Source organism: Coturnix japonica, chromosome 1 (assembly GCF_054131305.1).
Source record: "Coturnix japonica strain WE chromosome 1, WE-NBRP24, whole genome shotgun sequence".
NCBI lineage: Eukaryota > Metazoa > Chordata > Aves > Galliformes > Phasianidae > Coturnix > Coturnix japonica.
Window position 1 is genome coordinate 16,302,383 of NC_140663.1, and position 25,617 is coordinate 16,327,999.

The following is a 25,617-nucleotide window of genomic DNA, read 5'->3' on the forward strand; positions in this document are numbered from 1 at the left end:
CAACCTTGAGGTGGTCAACCATTCAGAACCCTGTAAACCAGACTTCATCTACATCTGGTGATGTGGACCACATCAGATTGACGTATGTACGTTGGTCCAAAAGTAATACTTTCTATTTATTTCCATAGAAACTACAACAGATGCAAAGAGAACTACAACACTATTTGATAGAGCAATTTCTCACCTACAAAAAAACTGTTTGTCTTAATCACCACTATTAGCTATACTGTGTTCATAAATAATCGCACCAGCTGAGGTGACCACCACTGATGAAACATACCACCCACCATCTCTTCTCTGTGCTCATGTCAATTCAACAAACATTCAGCAAGCATCAGTGACTGTCAGTGATTGCAATTTTTTTTCTCATGGAGTAACTCAACACCTTTGCTTCATATGCATTCCCATGTCAGTCACCGCTCTGTCAGACTGCCCCTCTGCTGCCATCTGTCACACAGCTAAAAAATATAATGGAATATTGGTGGAAATGTTCAACTCTATTGCTACACCAACATCCACCCCTGACTTTGTCAGCAAACAGAATAAAATAGGAGGCATTACTTTCAGAGAAGTCTTCAGATACTGTGGTTTCTGTGGGTGCTATCTCATTTCCTTGCAGAGATTTTCAGATATTCATCTCCAAAAATGCACCACTATCTCTCCCTCCTGCTGACAGGTAGGAGGAAAGGAAAGGAAAAGTGAGGCACAAAGGGATGTTACTTGAATGACCTGACAAAATCTATGTTAACCTTTCTTTTTTGGTTGATTATGCTCCACATAATCTCTAGTGTTGGAGTGGGAAGGTCTGGGAGTAAGCACTGAGAAATCAGGCTTACATGCAAGAGTTCAGCAAAGCCTACAGGCTCTGAGAATCTGTCACTAGAGATTATGGTCAGTGTTTTAAAGTTATACTTGAAGATAAGACTTGTGCAAAGCACGGCCCAGACATCCCACTGGGGCTGCCTACATTGTGTTATCTCCACAGCATTTGTTAAGAATATGAATGTAGACAAGGTGAATCAAATACACCAAGCTACATCTGCACAAAACTAGTCACGTTAAAGATGAAAATGACAATTAGGCATGTAAAACAATTATCACTGGAAGAAGGGCAGAAGAAAGTGGGTTCACAAGTGACTGGGTGGGTGTCATTTGGGGCAAGTTTTGACACTGGTGAACTAATTATAATAGAGTGTTCAGAAGTTTGTAGTTGCTTGTTAATATTTTGTAAGTATCAAATGTTACATTTATCTTTTTTTTTATTATTATTCTGAATGTGCAATTCAGTGGTTCTCACATTATCAATGTCATTGAGAAATCAAAAGGCTTTCAACTTTGTTTGATTTGGCTATATTAATTCAGTAGTTTTTTCCTGTGCAGCTGTATAAATAAACAAAGTGAGCATGCATGACTTCTACCAAACCAGCCTGGTAGCCATGTGATCCACACTAGATAACCAGAGGTTTTCCATGAAAACCTAGTAAACTGCTAAGCTATTAAAAAAATGCTATAATAAAAAAGGATTTTTAAAGAAAAAGAAATGCTAATGAGCTTTAACAGTTTACCAAGCCATTGAACTAGTTTTTCAGAAAATCTGAGAAATCAAATACATATTCAGTCTTTTGTAAAGACTATGAAGATTTTGCCAAAATGTCCTGTTTCTAGGGAGAGATGCATACTCATTTCTTTTCTACTGTTAAGGAAACCACTAACCTACTGGTCCAGAGCATTACTTTTACATCGGGTAAAACAAATTAGCATCAGTTTTCTCAATCACCATTTTCAAAAACGTGTAAGAATAAATGAATGCTGAACATTTTGAGTGGTGATGAAGCACTGTTAAAACAACAATAGGTTTCTTATTTGTCTCATCTTATGCTCAAGGTTAATTATAAATAACTAATTCTTGGTAGTTTAAACTGTAAAATTATACAAAATCAGAACTTGAATTCCAAACTTGTACTATCTGAGGTCTTGCTTGACTTCATAAGGATAAATGACTTGCTGGACTAAGCCCAGTTGAGTACATAAAAAGGGATCTCCTTTGGGATATTTAATTAGGTTGAATGCAATTTGAATTACAATAAAAATTCAAACAGAATAAATTTATACATTTCAGAATTCCACCTTGATCCATTGGAATATTCTAGATTTTGGGGCTTGTAAGTACAGCTTCACTAAATTATAACTATGTATTTGAATTCATGTAATACATATTTTGCTAGAAAAAGTTATTTTTGAAACTGTCTTTATAAACCTTCGAAGGACTCATGAGGAACATTCAGCTACTTCATGACAACAGCTACTTTGAATGTTTCTCTATAGCTGAAAATTTATGCACAAGCTTCAGTCAAAATGACAAGAGACACCCCTGGGATATTCTTTGGAATAGATTTTAATAGCACGGTTATATCGGGCACTGCATTTAGTGAACAACTACTAAACAAAGCATTTTTCATTCATACAACATAGCAAATCCCTTTTACATTACATCATGAAAACTAAAGTTATTGATCCAAAAATTTTGGTCTTGTAGTACTGCCTAAATTACATTTCTTGTATTATTCTTATTACAGAAGGATGATAAAGAAGAACAGCTTTGAAAAAAAAGTGATTGAGTATAAATGAAACAAAGTTTACACTTAGGATAAAGCTATTTTGATTACACAGAAATAAGATATGAAATATTTCAGCTAATGTACAATAGATATGACAAGCCTCTTGGATGCCTATCCCTCCTCAGCAGACATGATGAATTTGTATTAGTCAGGGGATTTTATCCATTCTCCTTATTTTAAATGCATAGGTCTGGAAAAACTGAGCATCTACAAATCTTCTGAGGAAAATTCCTGGAACTTTAGCCTGCCTCCTCATCTTTAATTCTCATCTTTAATTCTCATGCAGCTTAAGTGAGAGGAGGGATGTTCTTATGTAAATTTCATTTAATTATATTGCAGTCTTTTAATTCCCTTGGTTCATCTTCTATTTGTCCAAAGAATTGATAGCCATCACCAAAATGGGTAAGGTATGATAGTAGCTGTTGTTTTGTTTTGTTTTGTTTTTTAATTCTGAAGCTGCAGTTAATGTTTCAATTCTGCAACAGTAGGGTCTTTTTCTAAGGTGTACGTGTACATGTACCTATACATAAACACATGCATATATATATACATGTTCACATATAACATACTACAATTTTCATTCATATAAATAAATATCTGTTTATTACTAAAGAAAAGGGGGGAAAAGAGTGTCATTACAAAGTGTTCTAAATAATCATTCAATTATGTGCTTGATATGCTTTGATATTCCTCTTGGTGGAAATTTCTGTTTACATGAGACCCTATAAAAGCAAAGTTTCTGTCATGGCACTTACCGAGGGATTACCTCACATGAATATATTTGATTAGAAAGTTGCCCTTTTGTCATCTTCAGTTTCATCCATGAGTTATTTTCCAACTCAAAACTGATGACAAGAAAAAAAAAAAGTATTACAATTATTCAGGTATTTTTATTTCCAGTTTGATCCAATGCTTGAAGCAACTAAAACAAAGCACTAATTTTGACAATTACAGCATGTAGTGTACAAAGTGAGCTACCAGATAAACACTTTTCTACACATCAAAGCAGTACTGGTTTTCAGACAAAAAGTATGGTAGACTTAAAGGTACACAAACATCCTAACTCCAGTTAACCATACTGCCTATTTGCTGTTAAATCACAGTATATGATACAATATTTTTAACAGTTAGATTTTGAGATCTGGTAGCTCTCCAAATAAACTAACTTCTCCGTCAACATAGCTTAATGAAGGGTGTGACTAGACTTTACATAAACTTGTCAAGGTGGGATTAAATATTGATCTCCTAGTGTGCTGGAGCAGATCATGTACTCATTTAATCAATTATTAAATTAGCTCTTTATTTTAGGATTAATATTTTAGAGCATTTGAATACACACTTCCATGTAAATAAGTCATTTGTAACTTTATTTTTAAATGGAAGATCAGGCAGCAATATTCTGTGTTTAGAGTTCTAAATTAGAAAACTGTTCTGTCTGTAATGTTTTCACATTTATATATTTTGTATGCAGTCTCAGAAGCTTGCAGTATGTATAGATTCTGTGAATCAGAAGAGTGAAGCAACATTCTGGGAAATTATTGAAGGAGCCTGTGTTTATGAATCAGACCTAGATTAGTAACAAGACCTCACTAAACACATTTAATATTTGACCAAAAAAAAAAAAAAAATCTTTTTCAGAAGTTTATTGAAACAGTGACCAGGAAAAGCACATTAAAAGTTATCTTCAAATAAAGTACTGCATGACTAAGTATGAGACAGTTCAGTTGTATTTGACTGAGTCATAATTTCCAAGTGCATTGATCCCAAGAGTTACTTGTCCCTCTCCACAGAGACTGGGTCTTTGTGTTTGCCTTGGCAAAAATCATCCTAAAGGAAAGAGACTCCATAAAAACTTGAATTTGAAATCTGTCTTCATGTTCCTTTCATTTTTACCTATTCCTTCCCCCGTATTTAGAAAGTATAGATTGTGCTGGTTTCTTGAGCTTGATTGAATGGCCAAACTGCAGAACTGAAATGAATGATTCTGTGACAACAGCACACTCTTGGCATGGCTAGAATATGGTACCAAAACTAACACAAAGCTTTGCTGTAATAGATTGCTGGGTACTTTCTGTGAGGTTTTCAATTTTAGACTGGCTTTCAAAGTTTATGAAGTGATCATACCACATCACGGTACAGATATTCATGTCCTATAGTTATTACCCTCTTAATAGCTTTAATTTGTTCTTCAAATAAAATCAGTGGGATAGAGATTTCAAAGATTATAAACCCTTACAGATATAATAAATGGAAATAAGATGTATTGCTGTCTCTAATGAGGAAAAATGTCAATAAATTCCATCAGAATCAGGTCTATGATATACACAAAAATATGTAGCCTTCAGTTATCCTTTTTTTCACAGTGCACATGTACTTCTCTCAATTATTCTCACAGAGTTATTTTTGTTTACCACTCAGGGAGGAAGAAATAAAAAAGTCAGCTCAAGGCTTAAAACTGTTTATATGTGGTACTGCAGCTGTTGATTTAAAGCATTTAATTGGACATCTTCTAAAAGAATTTATTAAGCCAGCACTTCAGGAGCCAAAGAGTTTTACCATCTTTTACACCATCCTGACAGTGGCCTTAAAGAAAGAATGGGAATCAATGGATTCAAGGAACTAATGGACCTGCCAGTTCAACATCTCTAAGAACCAAGATCTAGACAAGTGATCAAAGATAATGAAAAGAGTGAAAAACAAAGGCACTAGAGAGAAGAGCCTGAAATAACTTCTGATATATTTCAGCTTTTTTTCCATTCTAATTTTCCATTGTGTTGTTTAGCTAACTTATCTCTTAACTATTTCTTGTAATTCCAGTCATTTACCACAATTAACAGAGGTTACTCTGATTAAGTTGTGACAGGATCACGTACTTGTACTTTACAAGCTCTTGCACATCATTTGAGGTGGAGGTGCATTGTTATAAAAGTATTTTTAGTGCATTAACCCCAGCAGCAAGCTGAGAACCATAGCGAGATGGATGCAGAAACTGGAATAGCAGAGGTGAGAAAACTCTCAGGCAGAAATAAAAACAGCTTAATAGGTAAAGCAAAGCTGAACATGCAAGCAAAGGAAAATAAGGAATTCATTCACTATATATCAGCAGGCAGATGTTTAGCTGTTTCCAGGAAAGTGGGATCTCATCACCCATAACAGTTACTTGGGAAATCAAACACAAATCTAAATCTTTCCCTTTCCACTTTCTTTTCCCCAGTTTTTATTACTTCATACATTATATGGTATGGAATATCCCTCCAGTCATTGAGGGTCATCTGTCCCAGCTGCATCTCGTCCTAACTTCTTGAATACCCTCAGGCTCCCCATTGGCAGAACAGCATGAAACAGCCCTGATGCTGTGTGAGCACAACTCAGTTATAGATAAAATACCAGTTAGTTGTCAATAAAATGTCCATAGTATGAACAATATTACAGAAACCAGGTCACAAAATTACTTCATAGCAAATGAAAATAATACTCTTAATAATCTGAAATCACCTGGTTGCTAGATAAAAGTTATATGTTCAAGGGGATGCATAAATTTTTCACATGTTGTTAAGAAATTAATTAATCTTGGAGTTTAGGCTCGAGGAAGACAATTCTCTTCCCATAACACACATCCGCATGAAGGAGGTTGCAATGTGGTAGTCAGCTGACCAGAAAAGGAGGAACTGCTAAAGAAACAGACCTTAGCCACCTGTTCTATTTGTTCTTGAAACACTTGCTAAGACAGAATGATCCTCAGGCGTTCTTGAATTCAGTTCGTAATTTCAGGCAAAATTTTACCTTCTGTTCTCTCTCTGTTCACAGCTCTTGGATTAGAGACTCAATATTTGCCTTACAATTAAGAAAGAAAATATAGAAAATATGAAAAGGAAGGTCTTTGGAGGAGACCTGAAGCTTGCACCTTTCAGAAGATCGAGGACACTTCTACTCTAGTGATGCACCTTTCATCACTGCCAAATCTTTCTTGCTTGTGCTAGCAAATGCTCTAGTGATGGACTTTTACCATTTGTATTTCTTTGATAGTCATTCATTAAAACATGCCATATTTCAGGCAAAAAGAAAAAAAAATGAAAAATGAAAAAAAGAAAAAAGAAAAAAAAAAGAAAAGAAAGAAAAGAAAGAAAAGATAGGGCATTTTCTGCTCTCTGGGAAGCTGCTGAAAAAAAAAATAAAAGAACTCAAACCACAAATAGACAACTTCTATCTCATGAAAAACAAATCAGAAAAGTAAAACCTGTCTTACCAAGATACAGAAAAGTACTCTTTGTTCTTTCTTTCTTTTTTTAATAAAGAACTTGTCACTACAAATCTTTCATTCACATTCATTCTGATCTCCACTGTAATTATCCAATCCTTAACGATGAAATGCAGCTAAGACATGTTCTTTACTGAATTTAGAAGCTGATCTTCTAACATTGTATCAGATTAAATACCATGATACAAAGAGATCACTGTTATTTTTACTCCAGTAATTTGCACATCCTGAAACTTCTGAAAGAAAATCTCTCATCTGTGTCAGAAAGAGATCCAGTCTGAGCTAGATTCGAAAAAAAAAAAAAATAAAAAAATCTTATTTCATTAAAAATAAAAAAAATAAAAATAAAAATAAAAAATAAAAAACACCCTACAATATGTGTATTGACTGCATAAAATTATTTGTCAGGGCAAATTTTGTCTTTAAAAAAGCAATTTTTGTGCACTTCTTTGCTTTAGTTGGTTTACTTTTTGCATATCTCAGGCCTCGAGACCATGGAGCATGTTCAGAGAAGGGCAATAAACTGGTGAGGGGTCTGAAGCATGTCTCACGAGGAGTGGCTGATGGAGCTGGGATTATTTAGTCTGGAGAAGACAAGGCTCAAGGTTGACTTCATCACTCCCCACAGCTACCTGAAGGGAGATTATGGTAAGGTGGGAGTTGACCTCTTATCCCATGTAAGTAGCAACAGGACTTAGAGCAACCTGGTGCAGAGGGAGGTGTCCCTGCCTATAGCAGGGGGGTTGGAACTAGATGATCTTAAAGGTCCCTTCTAATCCAAACCATTCTATAATTTAATCATTCTATGACTTGAAGGAATGGCCTCAAGTTACACCAGGAAAGATTCAGGCTGGACAATAGGAAATATTTCTTTTCTGAAGGAGCTTCAGACACTGGAATAGGCTGCCCAGGGAGGCGATGGAATCGCTGACTCTGGAGGCATAAAAGAAACATTTAGATGTTTTACTGTGGGACGTGGTTTAGTGGGAAATATTAGTCATATGTGGACGGTTGAACTGGATGATCTTGGAGATCCTTTCCAACCCTGGTGATTCTATAATTCCATGATTCGTGTTACTAATGCCAGACTAATTGGACAGTTTGCTTCCTTGCACCATTCATCTATGCTATAATTCGAGCATCCAGTCTGTACTGCTGCATAGAACACAGTACGGCATTCAAATAATCTCAGCATTTCTACTTGAGTGATTTGACTAAACTATGCATATAATAGAATCAAATCAGATGGAAGATGATTAATAGCATCAAGATTTTGTTCTAATTGATGGTTGATCTATACCTCAAGATTTCACTAATTACGAAGTAGAAGACAGAGACAAATAGTAAGAGAATAGGAAAACAGATGCTTACAGAGCACATGTAACTGAAAGCAATAAACTGGCATATTTTCATAATCTATAGAAAGGATCCGTGGCAAAGCATAACTAGTGACAGTGGAGATAGGACATTAAATAGAAATAAGCCTCCCACATAGATGCAGAGGTTAGAAATAAAAAGAGAAAACAGCACTGGCAAAGACAGGAAGGGGGGAAAAGGATCGAAAAGCAATAAAAAAGAAAAAGCTCTAAATAAGGGACTAAAAAGAAGAGAAGAATTAAATAGAGAACAGCAAGCTAGAATATGCAAAAAGCAATGTCAAAAGTTGACTGAATGATAGAGGTAACACAAAATAAATTAGTGGGTAAGTAAGATCTAGTAAGAAGAATGTGTTTTGTGGGACAGCTGTGGGATGTGGATGACCATTGATAAAGATTGTGATGAACATGGATATTCATTTTAGAAATATAGCTCTTGACAATTTCCTTTTCTCCTCTTTCAGTGAATAGAAGAAAAGGTGAAATAAGACAAAGTACCTGCCAGAAAGGTATTCTCATTTCTCTTCAGATGTGCAATTGGCAGCTCTTGAGACTCCAGGGGAACTCAAAATTTTCCTTTTTGCACAGACTTGGGTTATACACATACCACAGTCCATGTATGTGGCATCTGCCAGCCTAAGTCCTTTCATCCTGAGGGAAATCTGAGAATGTAGTACCTACCCCACAGGCAGAGAAAAGACAGTGGGCCAGTGCCATACCAATTATACTTTTCTCAAAGGGATCCACTACAAGCACTTAAGTCCTTCAATTCTGTTTGTAGAGGCAGTCTGTCAAAAACTGAAAACAACTACTTGAATTCTGAGCTGCAGACCTTCACTCTCAAGGATATAGAGCAGTCAAATATGAGTGATGCCTCCCATAGTGATGAATAATCTTCTTTGAAATATTAACAATCACATTGCATGTCCCATATTTCTCTCCATGTACAATTCATATGCAGCTAATGAATAAAATAAAGGACAAACAGTTATAGCAATGTTCTTTTTTTTCCCTCAAAACAACAACAACAAAAGTCAATGAAAAAGTTTTGATGGTTTCTTTTGGATTTAAATTGATTTTCTATTATTTTCCCTCCCTGGATTGTGCTCATTAAAAATGATGGCTATCTGCTGAAAACTGTATGAAATTAATACGTACACTTAATGTATTAACTTAATAGCTTATCACATACCTCTATGGACTCTAGGCAAAGCACCATTGGGAATTTTATGAGGGATACTAACTAGTTCTACTCTTAGGTAGATAGCAAATCCAGAATATAACCTGTCTTCACCAGCTATTAAACTGTATTTTTGCCTTGAGCCTGTCAACATTACAATGTGAAGGTCCATAGAAATCAGAGGCATTCCTCTCTTTCCACCAAATTTGGCTTGAGTTCACTGTGGCATCTACCAATCTTATCTCAGCAAGAGCTTACATCAGTGTACTTCTTCACTAATTACAAAGCTAGATTAATGCCAAGTAATAAGGCTGTTTACCAAGAAAAGCTGTGGGGAATGCTCTGTTTATGTTGTGTTTGTATTTATTGCCAGATAATAAGAAGTGATAAGAGGTGTGGTAACAGAGAAGAGAAATCAAAGAGAGCATGAGGCATCACTCTAGATTGGATGCAAATGGATGGACTAAGAGTTAAGAGCATGCAGTCAAACAAATGTTAAAACAAAGTAGATTTCCCTAACCTATAAGGAACTCTGTTCTCAGGCATTGTAGTTCTTATCAGCTCTACTTATTAACTGCAAGCAACATAATAAGAATAATAAATTACAAAAAAAATTATCCCTCTGTTACAGACAGAGGGTACTGAGGCTGCCTAGAAGAAAAACAGTATTATTATACCACACCCAGAGGATATCAGTTTATTTTGTTGTGTTTTTGTTTTTTTTAAACCAACCACTGTTTAAAATTATTCTTGAGATGAATTGTTTACTTCTTTTCTCTATCCAAAAAACCCATAGAGGTTTACTTATCAAAAACAATTTTCACTAAACAATTGATAACAATCACAATTAAATTTAACCTGCAATTTGAAGTAACTGAAATTATGCCCCAAAGCTCTGTGGTACGTTCACTTCTGCTCTATCAAGTCTCATTCCTCATCAAAACTTTAAGTTTTATATTCCCCTTGGACTGTATTTTCCTTCTACCTTTTAATACTGTGAACGCTGCCAACACCTCAGAAGTAAATAGTTTGTTCATTAATCAGTTTCCTCTGAATATCAACTCTGTTTACTCCTTTTTTTAACTTTCTAACACAGAATTTTTATTGTCGTTTTAAAAATACATTTTCCTTGCAAGTATTCAGATCAGTTTTGTTTTTGCATTTTCTTGTCTCATTGTCACATGGAGGGACTTCTTGCTGAATAATATGAGTGCAATTTCCATAATGGAAATAAAGAAGTAAATCAAATGTAATTTGTTAAATATATGCAATATGACAGCATCCTGCTGATACCACTGCACAGATGTGGAAGCAATTTAATTATCAAGATGTTAGTTCTCTGTAGAATACTGAGAGCTGCTAAGCAGCAAGACACACACAACCCTTGAGGTTAGTTCTTTCTTTTTCTCATTCATAAACATCACTTAAATGTAAAGATAATGAGCATGGTTCACAGACCAAATGGGTTTAGTCAGCATTTTTCTGGCACTGATCTATTTGATCGTAGTGTTAAATTGATGCAATTAATGTTTTAATGGTCTTCAGATACACCATAGTAAAAATAAATCCTCTATTTTTATTCACTATTTATAATCTGATCAAAAAATTCATTTCTAAATCAAGTTATAATCTCAGTAGGAACTTTGCTTTGGCATTACAGAGCACACCTGAAGTTCAGCCAAGATGCTTCTGTCACAGTGATAACACATTTGAACATTAATAAGGATGTGCAACAGAGATGAGATACTTAAAATACAATCATAAGCCACATTCTACTTTTGGCTTGTCACGAGACTAAACATTCCAAAAAATAAGAGGGAAGGTATGTAAAGGGAGACACCATCAAATTCTTTTCATTCACAGAAGTTTTTAATCTAACATTCTTGAGTATAAATATATAACCTAAAGAATATACAAGAAAAAGATATAAAGAAATGATGACTTCTTATAGCACACCAGGAGTATTTTTAGGAAAAAATCAGCACTAGTTTCCCCTGCTTATACATGAAAAGCTTCTTCCAGAGAAACAGTTTACATGACTGTGACTCTAATTAGGAAAAGTTTTGCATTCCTTGTCTCTTTGAAGTCCTGGGGCCTGTGACAGACTCTCTAGCTCATTGAAAGGCAGTGGTAAGGTATTAGGACGATGCTCTACTCCCATTGCTGATTACAGAACTTCACTGCTGGTTAAAGCTCGTTTCTTACTGCCTGCAATTGGAACAATATAAATGGCGGGTTAGCAATAGAAGTTTCCTTTTTATGCACTTCAATTTAGATTTGAATTATCTGTGTGGTAGCCACAAGTAGAAGATGCTGCCCTCTTTCCTCAATTCTTATGCAATGAATCAAATGTAAAAGCAAGCAGAAAAATGTCTGAAAAAAGGCATTACTGAGGAAAAGACTTGTAATAGCTCTACAGATTTGTGTACATTAGCTGAAGTGTTATAGAGGCAGACCTTCAGCTGGCATTTCAGCCCCATTAACTTTCAATAGCACAGTAACAAATTATACAAGTTGACGATGTGCCCCGTGATGTTAAATATCTGACAACCAGAGAAAAGTGGATTAAAACAAGATCAAAGACATACAGGCTCCTAAAGCTCTCTATAAATCAGTTTGAATTTAAGCTTATTTTTTTGTGTGTTTCACCCTTGTCTTACTTTAAGTATTATGCTAAAAGACGGTGAAAATATTGTTTAGCTTAGACTAGGAGTCAGTATGATCATCCAGTTATACTGTAGCACCTTAAAAACTTTTTATTTGTTTGTCAAAAAGAAGTATGCCTTTGTTTATAAATGAAAATATTTTATATATTAGTTTGTTACACTCTTTATATACCCCTATGTTTAGATTGTATTTAAGCTTCATTTTTTCCTCTTGAAAAAATGCTTCTGACTTCTACTATCAACTCTATGTTTTCTTTATAGCCAGTTTTTATAATATAATACTAGTAGTTTTAAGGATAGTTTATATATCAAGTTTGAACTAGAAGATTTCACATAGATAAGAACTAACACAGAGATACACAGAACACAGCTGAAATTTATACAGTGGAGGAAAGTAGTTACAAAGCAAGTAAGCCACTTTTAAGTTCGACTAATGCCTGTCATTTCAAAGTCACAGAATCATAGAGGATCTGTTCCATGATCTTCCCAGGCACAGACATGAGGGTCACCAGTCTGTAGTTCCCTAGGTCTTCCTTTCTCCCTTTCTAAAAATAGGAGTGGTTTTCCTTTTTCCAGCCGCTGGAGACTTTGCCTGAAAGTAGTGACTTTTCAATTACGATGTTGAGTGTCTTGGCAACTATATTAGCCAGTTCCTTCAAGACCGTAAAGTGCGTGTTGTCTCATTCCATAGACTTGTACACATTCAGCCCTATGAGGCAGACTTGAACTCACACTTTGATTACGTGACTTGGAAACAGGCTCCTGAAAGATTTCATTTCCCTGAAAACGAACTACTTGAAACAGAACTGAGATTCCTCAATGTATATAGTTTGTTGACAGAAATTCAGTATGCCTCAGAGGTTGTGTAGATTGTCGTGTAGCAGGCTAACCATGGATTTGTCAAAATATATTAAGTAATTTACAGGTATTTTTAGCTCATCCAACCTCCTCTCTGTACCACGATGCATAGCAATTGTTTACTCCTGCCCTACTCAGGAACAAACACTAACACAAATCTCAGATACACACTGAGCTTCTCAAACTTAGGGGAAAGTAATTTATATGAACAATGAGAGAGAAAAAAAAAAACCAAAATCCCACATTAAATGAGAAAGCTGCTGTGAAAATATGTAATTACTACAGACTGATGGCAAAATGAAGACCAAGCAGGTAGCTTTTATACAAAATAGCATTACTTAAATCTTCCACTTGCACCATATTATTTCAAATATATGTCAGCTGAAGAGATATAAGACAAAATGGAACTTTAAAAATACTAAAGTTATCATTAAAATTTGATTTTAAAAAAATGTTATGAAATTTCATAGAAAAATGTTTGTAATCCCACAGTTATTAACTCAACCCCATGAAGGAAAAGATGTAAACTGATTAAAACATAAAATGTAAAATTTTACCTAATTCAACCAGCATGAAGTGTGACTCTAAATACATTAAGCTGGACAGAGGCAGAGGGGCAGAAAATAAATGGTGCAAAGAACACTTTTTTTCTACTTACATCTGGAATAAATTCAATTCAAATAGCCTGGTTATTATGAGATATGATTTTTAACAAGATTCCATGCTATGTGACATTGCTGGGCGCCATGCTAATACCTTAAAACAGAAAGGATTAAACTTAACATCTTTCTAGGAAGCATATAGTAGGCTTGAATAAAACCAGGATTAGCAGATATCAACAAGCAGAGGGATTACTTACAGTCCCATCATGAGAAAACATTAGTAGCTGCTTATGTGTAAAATAGGGAGAGGGTCATATTTGTCTGAATAATGAATCAATGGCAAAAATTAACAAGTTGAATCTACATATTAACCATTTTCTCACTGCCTCGTGAATAGTCACTGTGTTGATCAGACTAGAAAAGTAGCTTGCAAATATATACTGTATATTTCAGATGTGCTCAACTTTCATTTGGAATGAATTCAAGCTGTCCTCCATTTCAATCCTGCAGAATCCTGCCTTTTCAAATAATTCATAGCAGACTTGCACACAAGTTTAAACTGCTCAGAGATGCTTATCTCCTATCCTTCACAGCACAATTCAAACATTTATAATAGGGTCAGAAAACTCACTTATAAGGACAAAACTTGTATCAGAATGTAACTATTTAGTTGAAAACAATTAAGAAAAGGTATGGGGTTTTTTTTGTTGTTGTTGTTGCTGTTTTTTTGTGTGTGTGTGTTTTCATAGTATCAGTAAAGAAATGAAAAATTTATTCACCTTTTTTCTTTTCCAATTTTTTTTGTCTGATGTCCTAAGGACCTCTGAAAATGTGGCCTCATAGAGATGATTTACATTTGCACAATTATGCTTATTAAAACTGATGAGAATGTTGTTGGCTTGTTTTCCCCAAATTACAAAAAAGGAAGCTTAATTTTTCTGTATAGAGCCTATATAGAAGCATCAGCACTGGCTTTTTGTAGGACATGTCCAGTGTCATAAACTAAATCTCTTCTCAGCAAGATCACTTTTCACAAATGGAGACAATCAAAGATAATTGCATTTCATAAATGTATATTTAAATACATTCCATGTTTTGGTAATACATCAGCCTCCTTCTGAACTTCTCCAGTAAGATAGTTTATGAAATGTTTGGCAACATTTTCCTATGAAGAAATTTCTGTCCTTACAAAATGCTACTGTTATCAACTGGAATATCAAGAATGTCAGGCATTTCTTCAGACTACCTCTAATAATTACTAGTTAGAAAAGTGTTTATTTCAGTATTTACAATGCTCTAACCTTTGAAGTATGTGGATAATGTATAGCTCCAGTGTATGTTTACCACCATTGAACCCTTGAGCCCTTCTGTTGGGATTTATACACAAAATCCCAAAGGGACCATCATGCAGTGTTTCTCACGTGCCACTTCTATTCCACCTTCCTGGGTGACAGTAAAATTCTGCATCCTATGTGTATGGCTATGAAAGTAAGTTTGTGTATCTAAATAGTGGAATTAGGATCATATGGAAATTAATCAGTGTGTGCCATCAACCTCCACAAACTACAGTTCCATCTTAGGAGACAGTATGACTTTCAGTGAGATTACAACAAAGTCAATTTATAGGCCATGTCAAAAAATACATGTATATTCATTTAATTTTCTGCACTTGAATAGTTGCACCTGACTTTGGGGATACCAACCATGTTTACTAAGTACAAGTGTAAGCATCTGCAGAATCTGTGTCCACATGCCACTCATATTTTGCTATTTCAAATGATCACAACACTTATCTAGAATAATCAAGAATAAATAGCAATCATAATAAATCTGTGATGTGAACATTTTCAGGGTGTTAAAAATCTTCTAGTGTTTAAAATGCTTCTGACAAAGTATTAATGGCTGTCCCACATTTCTGTAACTAAAATGCAGCTAATTCAAAATGTTTTCCAAAACCTCTCATCTGGACTGAAAATATGAATGCCAGGTTTAAATCTAATGAGGATTAAAATGAGATTTAATAATGGAAATACTGTCAGATCCTTAACCAGAGCAGAGCTTCCAGGCACAGCAATAATACTAGCAACAGTTGTTTGCGGATGTTCTTGTCATTTTAATCATCCAGTTAACAGAATTAGCAATGATTCACAGTTGTCTTTAGTATTCTGTTTGCAAACTATTACATTATGAAAAGATGAGGGGAGTCGTGATGGTTTAATAGAAAAACATTAATTCTTTTTATAATTTATCTGTTGTGGTATCTAAATATGAAGTGATGGTAAAGCTATCAAAAATTTATTACAAGAACATTTCCTTTGTATTTTTAAAGTAATTTTTATCTAAGGCAAAGTTAGACTATTTGCTTTATGTCACTGTTATTGGCAGATATTCTTGCACAGCAATGCCCCATGCAGCACATTATATCAGTTTACATACATTATATCCACTGTAGTCATTTCCCTTAGTGTTACCAATTACATATCAAGTATATTTTGATACAGAAAGCTGTACTGAGATGTAATTGAAAAATGAGAATAGCCTCCACAGAAACAAAGACAGGTGAAAATATTTTCTTGTAAACTCAGATTGTGTATCTTTGGTAGCTTTGTCTGTTTTGTAGCTTTGTCAAGATTTATTCTAGCTAGCTTTGCTCTAGATAGGATCACGTACTACAGGATTCAGCTGCAATAGCTATGAAAGGCACATATATGGTGCCAGCTGAACACAGAAAGCCCCACTTAGCATGACTAAAGTGCTGTCTGTTTCCAGTAAAGCTAGCTCTAAAACAGAGTTGCCACATTTACATGCAGTACAGTCAAGCCAATAAACTGAAATACAAACAATTAAGGTAGTACTGTAAGAGAACAAGAAAGATCATATAGTCTGAGAATTATGGCCATACTTTCATGTCTCAAGATGTATTCTTAAAACTTATTATTATTAAAGCTGTACCTGTAGTCCAGCTGAGAAACCAACTCCCCATTATGCACAGTGTGACCACAGAACAGAATTGTATGTTCCTTGAGGCAGGATTTAAGAAAATGTCTGCAAATGCTCCTATTAAGCTCACTTTTGTCAGATGGCAGTAACAAGGCACTCCAGAAGGAAATGACAAAAGTGAGCTGGCAACAGTAATAGCAGGTGATCTTTGCTGTTGACAAGTAAAAGGTACAACATTCAGAGAAAAGCAATCTGAACCACCACCACACAAAGCTACCCTCAGAAGAGACAGATGCAAATCCACAAAGAGGAGCTGAGTTCAACAACTGTTCATTAAAGTCACCAGGTCTGTACACAATGGCAGACAGAAAATCCAACAAGATATCAAGAAGAATATTGATAGAAAGACAGAAAGCATCATTTCGTTGTCATTTAAAACAGGGAAGTGCCCATATCCTGAACTGTTCTGGTCTCTGTATGTCAAAAAGGACATGGCAATGTTAGAGTCTGGATAAAATTATAAAGGCAATAAAGCAGCTTAAATGGAGAAACCAAAAAGGACTCAATTTGGAGAGGAGAGGGATAAGAGATATGATTAAAGTTCACGAAACTCAGGGTGGCAGTGGCTAAGACAAATTTCAAACTGAATTCACTAAGTTTTTCAGCACAAGAGCAAGGACTGTTTGATAAAAATAGCAGGAGATCAGTTTCAAATAGATTAAAAAAACTTGTCTTTACACAGTATGTAGTGAATTTCAGGAATGTGCTGCCACAGCAGCAGCAGCAGCTCAGAAAGGGATTTAAACAATTTATAGGAGCCAAATCTATAAACAAATGCTGGAAATAAATAGGAAGCGATCTTTTGCCATCTCTAACATTACAGTAGTGAGGGTCGAAACACCTACATGCAGAACAGATCAAAGAAAGTGGTGAGGCTCATGTGCCCTTTCCAAACTGTGAGTCTCCTTGTCACTACTTCTTTTCCCCATTTCTGGAAGCACTGCAATCAATACCAGTTAATTCACAGAGTGTACTGAACTAGCTCCCAGTCCATAACCAGACCACCAAATCTATCTAATACAAAACTCCCAAGCCAAAGACTGTCAGATATTAACCTCGTAAGAGCTGGTGGAAGGTCAGATTGATTATTTTTCGTATTCTAAATAAGGTTGAAGCCACAGATTCTTAAGACCTCTTAACTAAGCCATTCATAGGCTACTAGTCTTCAGTACCGTATAATATTAGATATGATATTTGTCTTGTACAGAATAAACAGATCCAACTCAATAGAAATTTCCAGTAAAAATTGTAACTGGCAATATCCTGCTTTTATGAGAACTAGTATATCTTAATTCTTGATGACTGGAGACTTCACAGTAGCACTCAACAGCGACATACTGCTCTTGTATAAGGCAGTGATCTGTAGCTTCTCAACACGTGGCCATGATATATAATACAGGTTTTGTTTGTCATTAGAGTCTGTTAAAATTATCCTAGTAGACACCATTATAAATTTAAATACTGATTCTACATCTTGCATTTACCATTGCAAGTTCAAACCTTACATGTTAAAAGTATTTGACAAGATGTAACTGCAGCTGTACACACAGGGCTGGCTGGGGGCACTGATCAGTTTTAAGTCAATTTACTGCCAGTGAGAGATACCTTTTCCATGTTATCCAGACATATAACCATGTGCAAGTGTAATCATTAATGAGAAGAGTTGTGTACCCCTATAGTTTACAGGAAATCATATTCATTAGTCCACTGAATGCATTACCTCTGATTTAGAAAAGCAACACAGAGGCCTAAAATGGTCTTGAGCTAAGTTTTTATGTTTCAGACAACTGCTACGATCATCAGTGATACACTGCATTCTCCAAAGCTGAAGTTCCCTCACATTTCAAATGTAAGGATCAACAGCTTTGACCACTTCATCCTTTTTTTTTTTTTTTTTCATCAAATTGGCCTTTGTTTTTTGATTCATAATAACAACACATTTATCTGTGGTTTTTTTTTGTTTTTTTTTTTTTCTGCTCTGTAATTTACACTTAGGTCTTCACAGTGACTGTTCTTGATAACTGGGGTGGGATGGGTTCTCCTAAATTTGCTTGGCAACAGAGCTCATGCAAAAAGAGAAACCTTCATAACTCCTTGAAGAACAACTCAGAAGCATACACAGATGACTAATGTTTGTTGAGTTCAGTTCCTCAGAGCCAGACATGTAAACTGGAGAGCTGCCTAAACTTAAAAGCATTTATAGTTTCTGGTTATCAAATTTTGGCAGGATTTAGGTAGACTGGATCCCACCCACAATATGTTTGCTTCAGAAGCCAAAACAAGACTCATACTGCTTCAATACAAACCAAGTCACACACTAAAAACACAAAAAAACATTGTGACATCAACATACTTCATACACTTTATGTTGGCAATATCCAATGCATTGAGGCTGATATTCAGGTTCATACAAAGTTGCCTGGTCATAGTCCACCATTTTGCACAGATGAGTTGATTGAGATGTTCTTCATTGCATGGCTGTCATGAACATGTCTTGTCATTCACATCACTTTCAGCCACTGCTGAAACACAACACCCACCTCTCCACTGTGCTCATCCACTGTTTAGTCTCCATAAACATTCAGCAAGCATAGATGAACGTCAGTGGATGCCATTTTTTCCACATGGAGGAATTAAATGACATACCTTAGCTTCATGTGCACTTCCACATCAGATGCCATTTGGTCAGACTGCCTCTCTGCTGGCATCTGTTGCAGAGCAACAAAATGTTAATGGAATATTCACATGAACCTTTGATTTCTGCTGCCACACCAGCAACGGCATCTGTTGCAGAGCAAAAAAATGTTAATGGAATATTTGCATGAATCTTTGACTTCTGCTGCCACACCAGCAACATCCACTGCTGACGTCTTAAGCCAACATAATAAAATAGGACACATTACTTTTGAAGCAGCCCTGGTATGTTGCCTGAGTTTGTTCTTTATTGTCGGCATCCTAAAGTGATGGACTGTATAAAAAAAAAAAAAAAAAAACCTTCCTAAAATGATCAAAAAGCACATATATTTATGTTATGAGAGTGAGCTGCCTAATTTCTTTTTACCTAATGCAGTTTAAATATCTAAGCATTTTGTGGCTACTGTGATATTCTTCAATCTGATAGGTTCCCACTATTTCCTACAAGACAAAATTATTTTTACTTATAGATAAATGATTGGCATTTAATTATTAAGGAGATTTTATGTAGAAAAAGATTCCCCAGGATCTTATAAGGCCTTGTCTTATATGGGAATTTAAAATGTGGCTTGTGCTTCAATTCTAATACCATCCATGGCTTACATAACATATCACTGTTTAACAATGCATAATGTGACAGAAAAGATAAAATAAAGCTTGTTCTCTAACCAGTAATTGTGAATGAGCAGATAAGTAGAGATATCTGAATCCACCTTAACCTTACAGAAAACTGCAGCTTGCTAGAGAAGGATTACATGACATGAACACCTTCAGACATTTACCCCTGGTTTATCATAAAATATTTTCTCCTTTATACAGTAAGAGTTGAATCACTACGCTAAATAAGAAAGAAAGGAATGAGAACAATTTCTTTACTTTCATATTTGGCACAGACATTAAAAAATAATAATAATAAAAAAAATCAATTAAATGCTATAATTTAAACTTAATAAAACCTGTTGCAACATTGAGGACTACACTGACTATTAGCAGAGGTACATCCAAAACGTACTTCAGAATGGTATTTACTGAGTTGGGTTTTTCACGAGTGTAAAAGAGTAAATCATTAAAATAATGTTTTCAAATTACAAAAGAAAATTAGGGAAGGGAAAGGAAGGGAAGGGAAGAGAAGAAGGGAAGGGAAGGGAAGGGAAGGGAAGGGAAGGGAAGGGAAGGGAAGGGAAGGGAAGGGAAGGGAAGGGAAGGGAAGGGAAGGGAAGGGAAGGGAAGGGAAGGGAAGGGAAGGGAAGGGAAGGGAAGGGAAGGGAAGGGAAGGGAAGGGAAGGGAAGGGAAGGGAAGGGAAGGGAAGGGAAGGGAAGGGAAGGGAAGGGAAGGGAAGGGAAGGGAAGGGAAGGGAAGGGAAGGGAAGGGAAGGGAAGGGAAGGGAAAGAACAACATTTCAGATACCTTTTTTAGGTAAACCAAGTCCTTGCCTTGAGATTCTGTACTTGGAAGGTATGGTAGGAACTAATTGCAGGTGGAGACTCAGGCAAAATAAATAAATAAAAATTCAGATAGCATTTAATGCAATTGCACAGACTGTGATTCTCTGGAACTGGGATTCCATTTACAGTGTGACAGATAGCTCAGAAACATTCACAGTGTGTTTCAGAGGATGAATTACAAATGACTGATATGCTTTCACAAAATACTTCCTTCCCCCAGCAAAGCAGAAAGCAGCCCACTGACCCTAGAACATGGAGCCCTTATCTGGATAGCATTCAGGAGGCTCAATTAGAATAAGTAGAGATATGAGACTGCCTGATTCACACAGACTATCAATCAGGTTAAACAAAAAGGAATATGATATCCTAGTGTAAGATCAGCCCCAAGGGGTTGGACTAGACAGTTTCCTAAAAATGATGCTTAAAATGGTATCCAAGATCAAAAAACAAAACACTTGCAATGTGTGCTCGTGCAAGTATGTTTATCTTTTTTTACTGTGTTTTTCTCCTTTGAGCACAGAAAGGTGAAATATTCACTCTTTGAACACTTACTAGATGCTGATATCCTTATTCACCCATGAGACAGAGACCTACATTGCAAAAGATTTCTCATCAGTGCTGGGACTTGTGGAGATAAGCATGACTGGAGATATGTATGAGTATCAGCAACTTTCCTGAACATCTGTTTTGGTTTAAGTTTGTTATTTAAGAGAATAAAAACATAGGTGCATCCTTAACTCTAGTTATCCTAAAAATAGCATGCTTCCCCTAAAAAAAAAAGATGAGGGAATGCACACACAGGAGCTTTAATCAAAGCAGAATTTCAAAAGCCTCCTTTTCTTAGAATAGCAAATTTGAATAATCTTTATTTGTATCATTCTGTATGCAGAAAATATATATTAAATCATCAGGTGCAGCAAGCACCTTAAGAAAAAAAAATAAGAACTACAGAGTGGGCTTTTAAAATATTTTTTCTTCAGTATCGATACAGAGTGGACTTTAACAAGCAGCAGGTGTTTTCTAATCATTCCAGGATAATCAGTAAATTGCTTGCATTGTGTATCTGTCAGCTTTGCCATGACTCTTTTGGTGTCTGCTGCTATTTTATATATTCTGAGGGTCTTTAATGTAGTTCAGTCTCCTGACAGGTATCTCAGCCTCTACTCATCACCTTTACTCTAGCTGTTTTGAAAAACACGAAAGGCAGACCTTTTATTTCAGTGTTTCCCTTTAGAAGTTCTATATTTTTTCTTGCAAAGATTAGAAATGTTATTTAGAAAGGTCTAACGTTGTTTTTGGGATAGGGATTTTTTTTATTTTGTTTCGTTGCAAAACTATGACATCAAAGGTATTCCTTTTTTCTATGAGAAGAAATAACAAAAGGCAAGGAGCATAGCAGTGTTCATGTGTCAGGTTCCTGAAGAGTGAGGAAAAAAATGACCAAACCCTCACACTTCTCATATTTTCACTGTGAATTCTCTAATTCAATTTTTAATTAACACCTGAAAGCTTTGACTTAATTTGTATTCTTCTTATTCTGAAAGGAGATGTAGCATAGAAGTAAGTGCATGCATATGGATACATGCAGGGAGAAATTATTACTTCTATTTCAGTAAACAGAAAAGAGAAAGCATTAGTCCATCACCCTCTGAGAAATTACAGACTTTCAGGTTTTACAGGTGTCACAATAATTCTTCGCTTCCCAAAACAACACTATTTACACCAAAATAGAACTTGGATTGGCAAAACTTTGGAAGGGAATCAATATTTTACTATATAACTGGGATCAGATGAGTTACAGAAGACAGGAGACTGGACTGCTGCAGAGGCACTTCCTCCTACATTCCTCCCAAGCATTCCCTGGGACTGTCTCACTCCATCTTATAGGAGGAAGAGGAGGTTCTTTGATATATGTATACCTGACGTAAGATTAAGAAACAATGGTTTAAATGTTGGTCCAATCAGTTTATTACAAATCTTAATTATGGTGAAGGGAAGGCAGGTGATATAAAAGATAGGAAAGAAACAAGAATTGTGTAAAGCAAGGATAGTCACCACCAGGATCCAGCAGCGTCATGTTGCATGCTGTTCCAGCGGCCCGAGGCAAAAGCGCAGGGGGAGAGCAGCAGCAGTGTGGCCAGCCTCAGGCAGCAAGCAGATACTAGGAAGAAGCAGCAGGGTAAGTCCAGGAGGAAGCAGCAGGCATCAGGGAGCAGACCCAGGAGAGTCTGTCAGAATGCAAGCGTTCCATGGTAACAAATCTGATGGCAGACACCTTTCTTATCTTACTTCTTCTCCTGACTATGTGACATCCCTGGGTGCTTGGGTAAGTGTCATGTGCAGTAACCCCTGAGATGGCTATCACCCTCTAGATAAACCCCACAAACTACTGCTTCCCAGCCATTAAGCTGCAGCATATCTCTCACTCTCATTGCCCCCAGCCTTGTCCATCTGTGTCCCTCAAAGTATTTTACAACTCTTGCCCAGGACTTGTCCATCAGTGTCCTCCAGACAAAGGATTTCTCAGCGCTTGAGCAGGACTTGCTTGGACTTTTTCATCTGTGTCCTCAGCAAGCGTTGAGGCAATGGTATAAAAGAATAATCTCTTACAGGGATTCAACAGGATTATAAAAGAAAAAAACAGCTTGATGAGAAATTAAGCAAATGTAAGAATTTCAATTATGTTTTTTGAACACATCTGTGTACAACTGTGGGTTTTTTTGGGGAGGTTTGTTTTGTTTTGTTTTGTTTTAAATCATAAATAGCTTTCAAAGGAAAAAATGACAGGGTTTAAAGTGCCAGGGTCCAGCAAACACATTCTTCTTAGTTTTGAATTCTGATGTGCAACAGTCCATGATAGACCGCAAACTGAAACAACACTACTTATTAAAAATATATGCTATGATGTTGATTACATAGAGATGACTGGGCTATTTGTTGCAAAAAAAAAAAAAAAAAAAAAAAAAAGTCTTGCAACATTTATCTCTCTAGTATTTGTTCAAAGGAAGAAAAATTAAATCACCCGTTCATTTGTATTTTTTTTTTCCTGAGAGTTTTTATAAAATCCTGCTTTTAATGACAAAGTAAGGAAATCTTCTAATCAGAATCTAACTAACTTTGCTGTAATAAACTGGATAAATATGGATGGCAAGGTTAGACTGTGCATTCAGTTAGACAATCGTAGTGACAATCATCCCTGTAACAGCTTACTTGTAGTATTAAAGGCTGCATTGTTCCTGTGTGTGATTTGCAGGATGTGCAGGAGCAAATGGCTGAGAGCATACTGCTTGTAACTGACGGGTTAGAGCTGTTACAGCTTCTGTCTTGGCTGAAGCCATAATGTGTGCCATTAAACAATGACAAAACCCTCAAAATGAAAATAGCAGGATTATATATACATGATATTTGACTGGGTAAACTTGTTCAGGATATTTATGGCCATTACAGGAACACAGCACTAATAAAAGCAGCCTGCAAGTAACTAGCCAGTTCTCTGTAGATATGCAGAGCTGTTCTAAAAGAGCAGAAAGCTATAAGCTACAATTTCAGTCTTTTTTTAAATTTTTTTTCTTTTTTTCTTTTTTCTTTATTCTAGTTTTTTTGCTGTTGTTCTTGTTTTGTTTTTGTCAGCAGTCAAAAAATCTAATAGTTCATATCCAGAAAAGCAAATGATACAGCTGCTAATACAGGAGATGTGTATTTACAGCCAAGAGGTCTGTGTCTGCCTGTTCCTTGCAGCAGGATGCAGCCAACACTTGCTCTGATAAGTATAAAAGAGTAACTGCTCAAAGAAAGAAAAGTAAAAACATTTTCACTTCCTCCTCTAGTCCATTTTGATACCACACCAACTTCTTACCTTCCACAAGGAATCTCCCTGTTCCTTTCTTCCAGCCTATCAGCTGAAGGACCAATTTTTGTTTTTCGGTTATGAACACAATCCTTACTCCATGTCTTCTCCCTAATAAGTCTGAGATGCAAGCCAGCAGAACAGACACCTCCATCATTAACAGAATGTGCCCTACCACAAACTCTCTAAAGCTGTGCCAAGATTAGAACACAAGCACATCTTTCCCACTGCCATTATATCAGTAGAGTGGATGCCCAGGTGGAAAGAGCTGTCAGAGCATATCCTTCCTTCCTGTCAGCCATATGTTGGCTCCCCCTCCCATGTGAGACAAGGGGATATGAGGGAAGTAAAAGTGTGGGGATGTGCACAGGCACCTAGGTAGGTGCTCAGATCATAGTATCACAGTCTCGTGCGGGTTGGAAGGGACCTTAGAGATCATCGAGTCCAACCCCTGGGATTCGAGCCCCTGTGTAGCAGAGCGGCACTTCTCTCCCCTTGGGAAGCTGATTTTCTAGGTTTCCTCAAGCATCAGGTTTTGTTCCTGACTGACTCTGAAGTGCATGTTTTATTTCTTTCTAAAAGTAGTGAAGTCCACTGGACCTGCAATGTGAAAAGACACTCTAAAACATATAGATGTGTGATTCTGTGTGTGATTCAATCTAGATTCAACAACTGACATTTTCACTCCAAACATCAACCTCTGCAAAGACACACATTATTTCTGCTAATAATTTTCATCCATTTTTTTCCAAATTAAGATTAATTAAGTCATTAATTAAGATGGATTACTATCAAAGTAATCTTAAAGGTATCTTCTTCTGATTTTGTGTGCATTCCTAAGAGAAGAATGCACAAAGGCATTAAGATATTAGTGCATGCTTGTTGATAATTCAGAAGACAGTTTGAAACCAGTGACTTGTTGATAATTTAGAACACAATTTGAAGCTGGTAACTCCTTTCTATGAGGTTGCTCCAAAAGGAATAATGTTTTATAGCTGAGAATTTGCTCTATCAAATAGTGCTATTGTGCTCTTTGTAACTGTTGTAGTTTCATGGAAATAAATAGGGGACA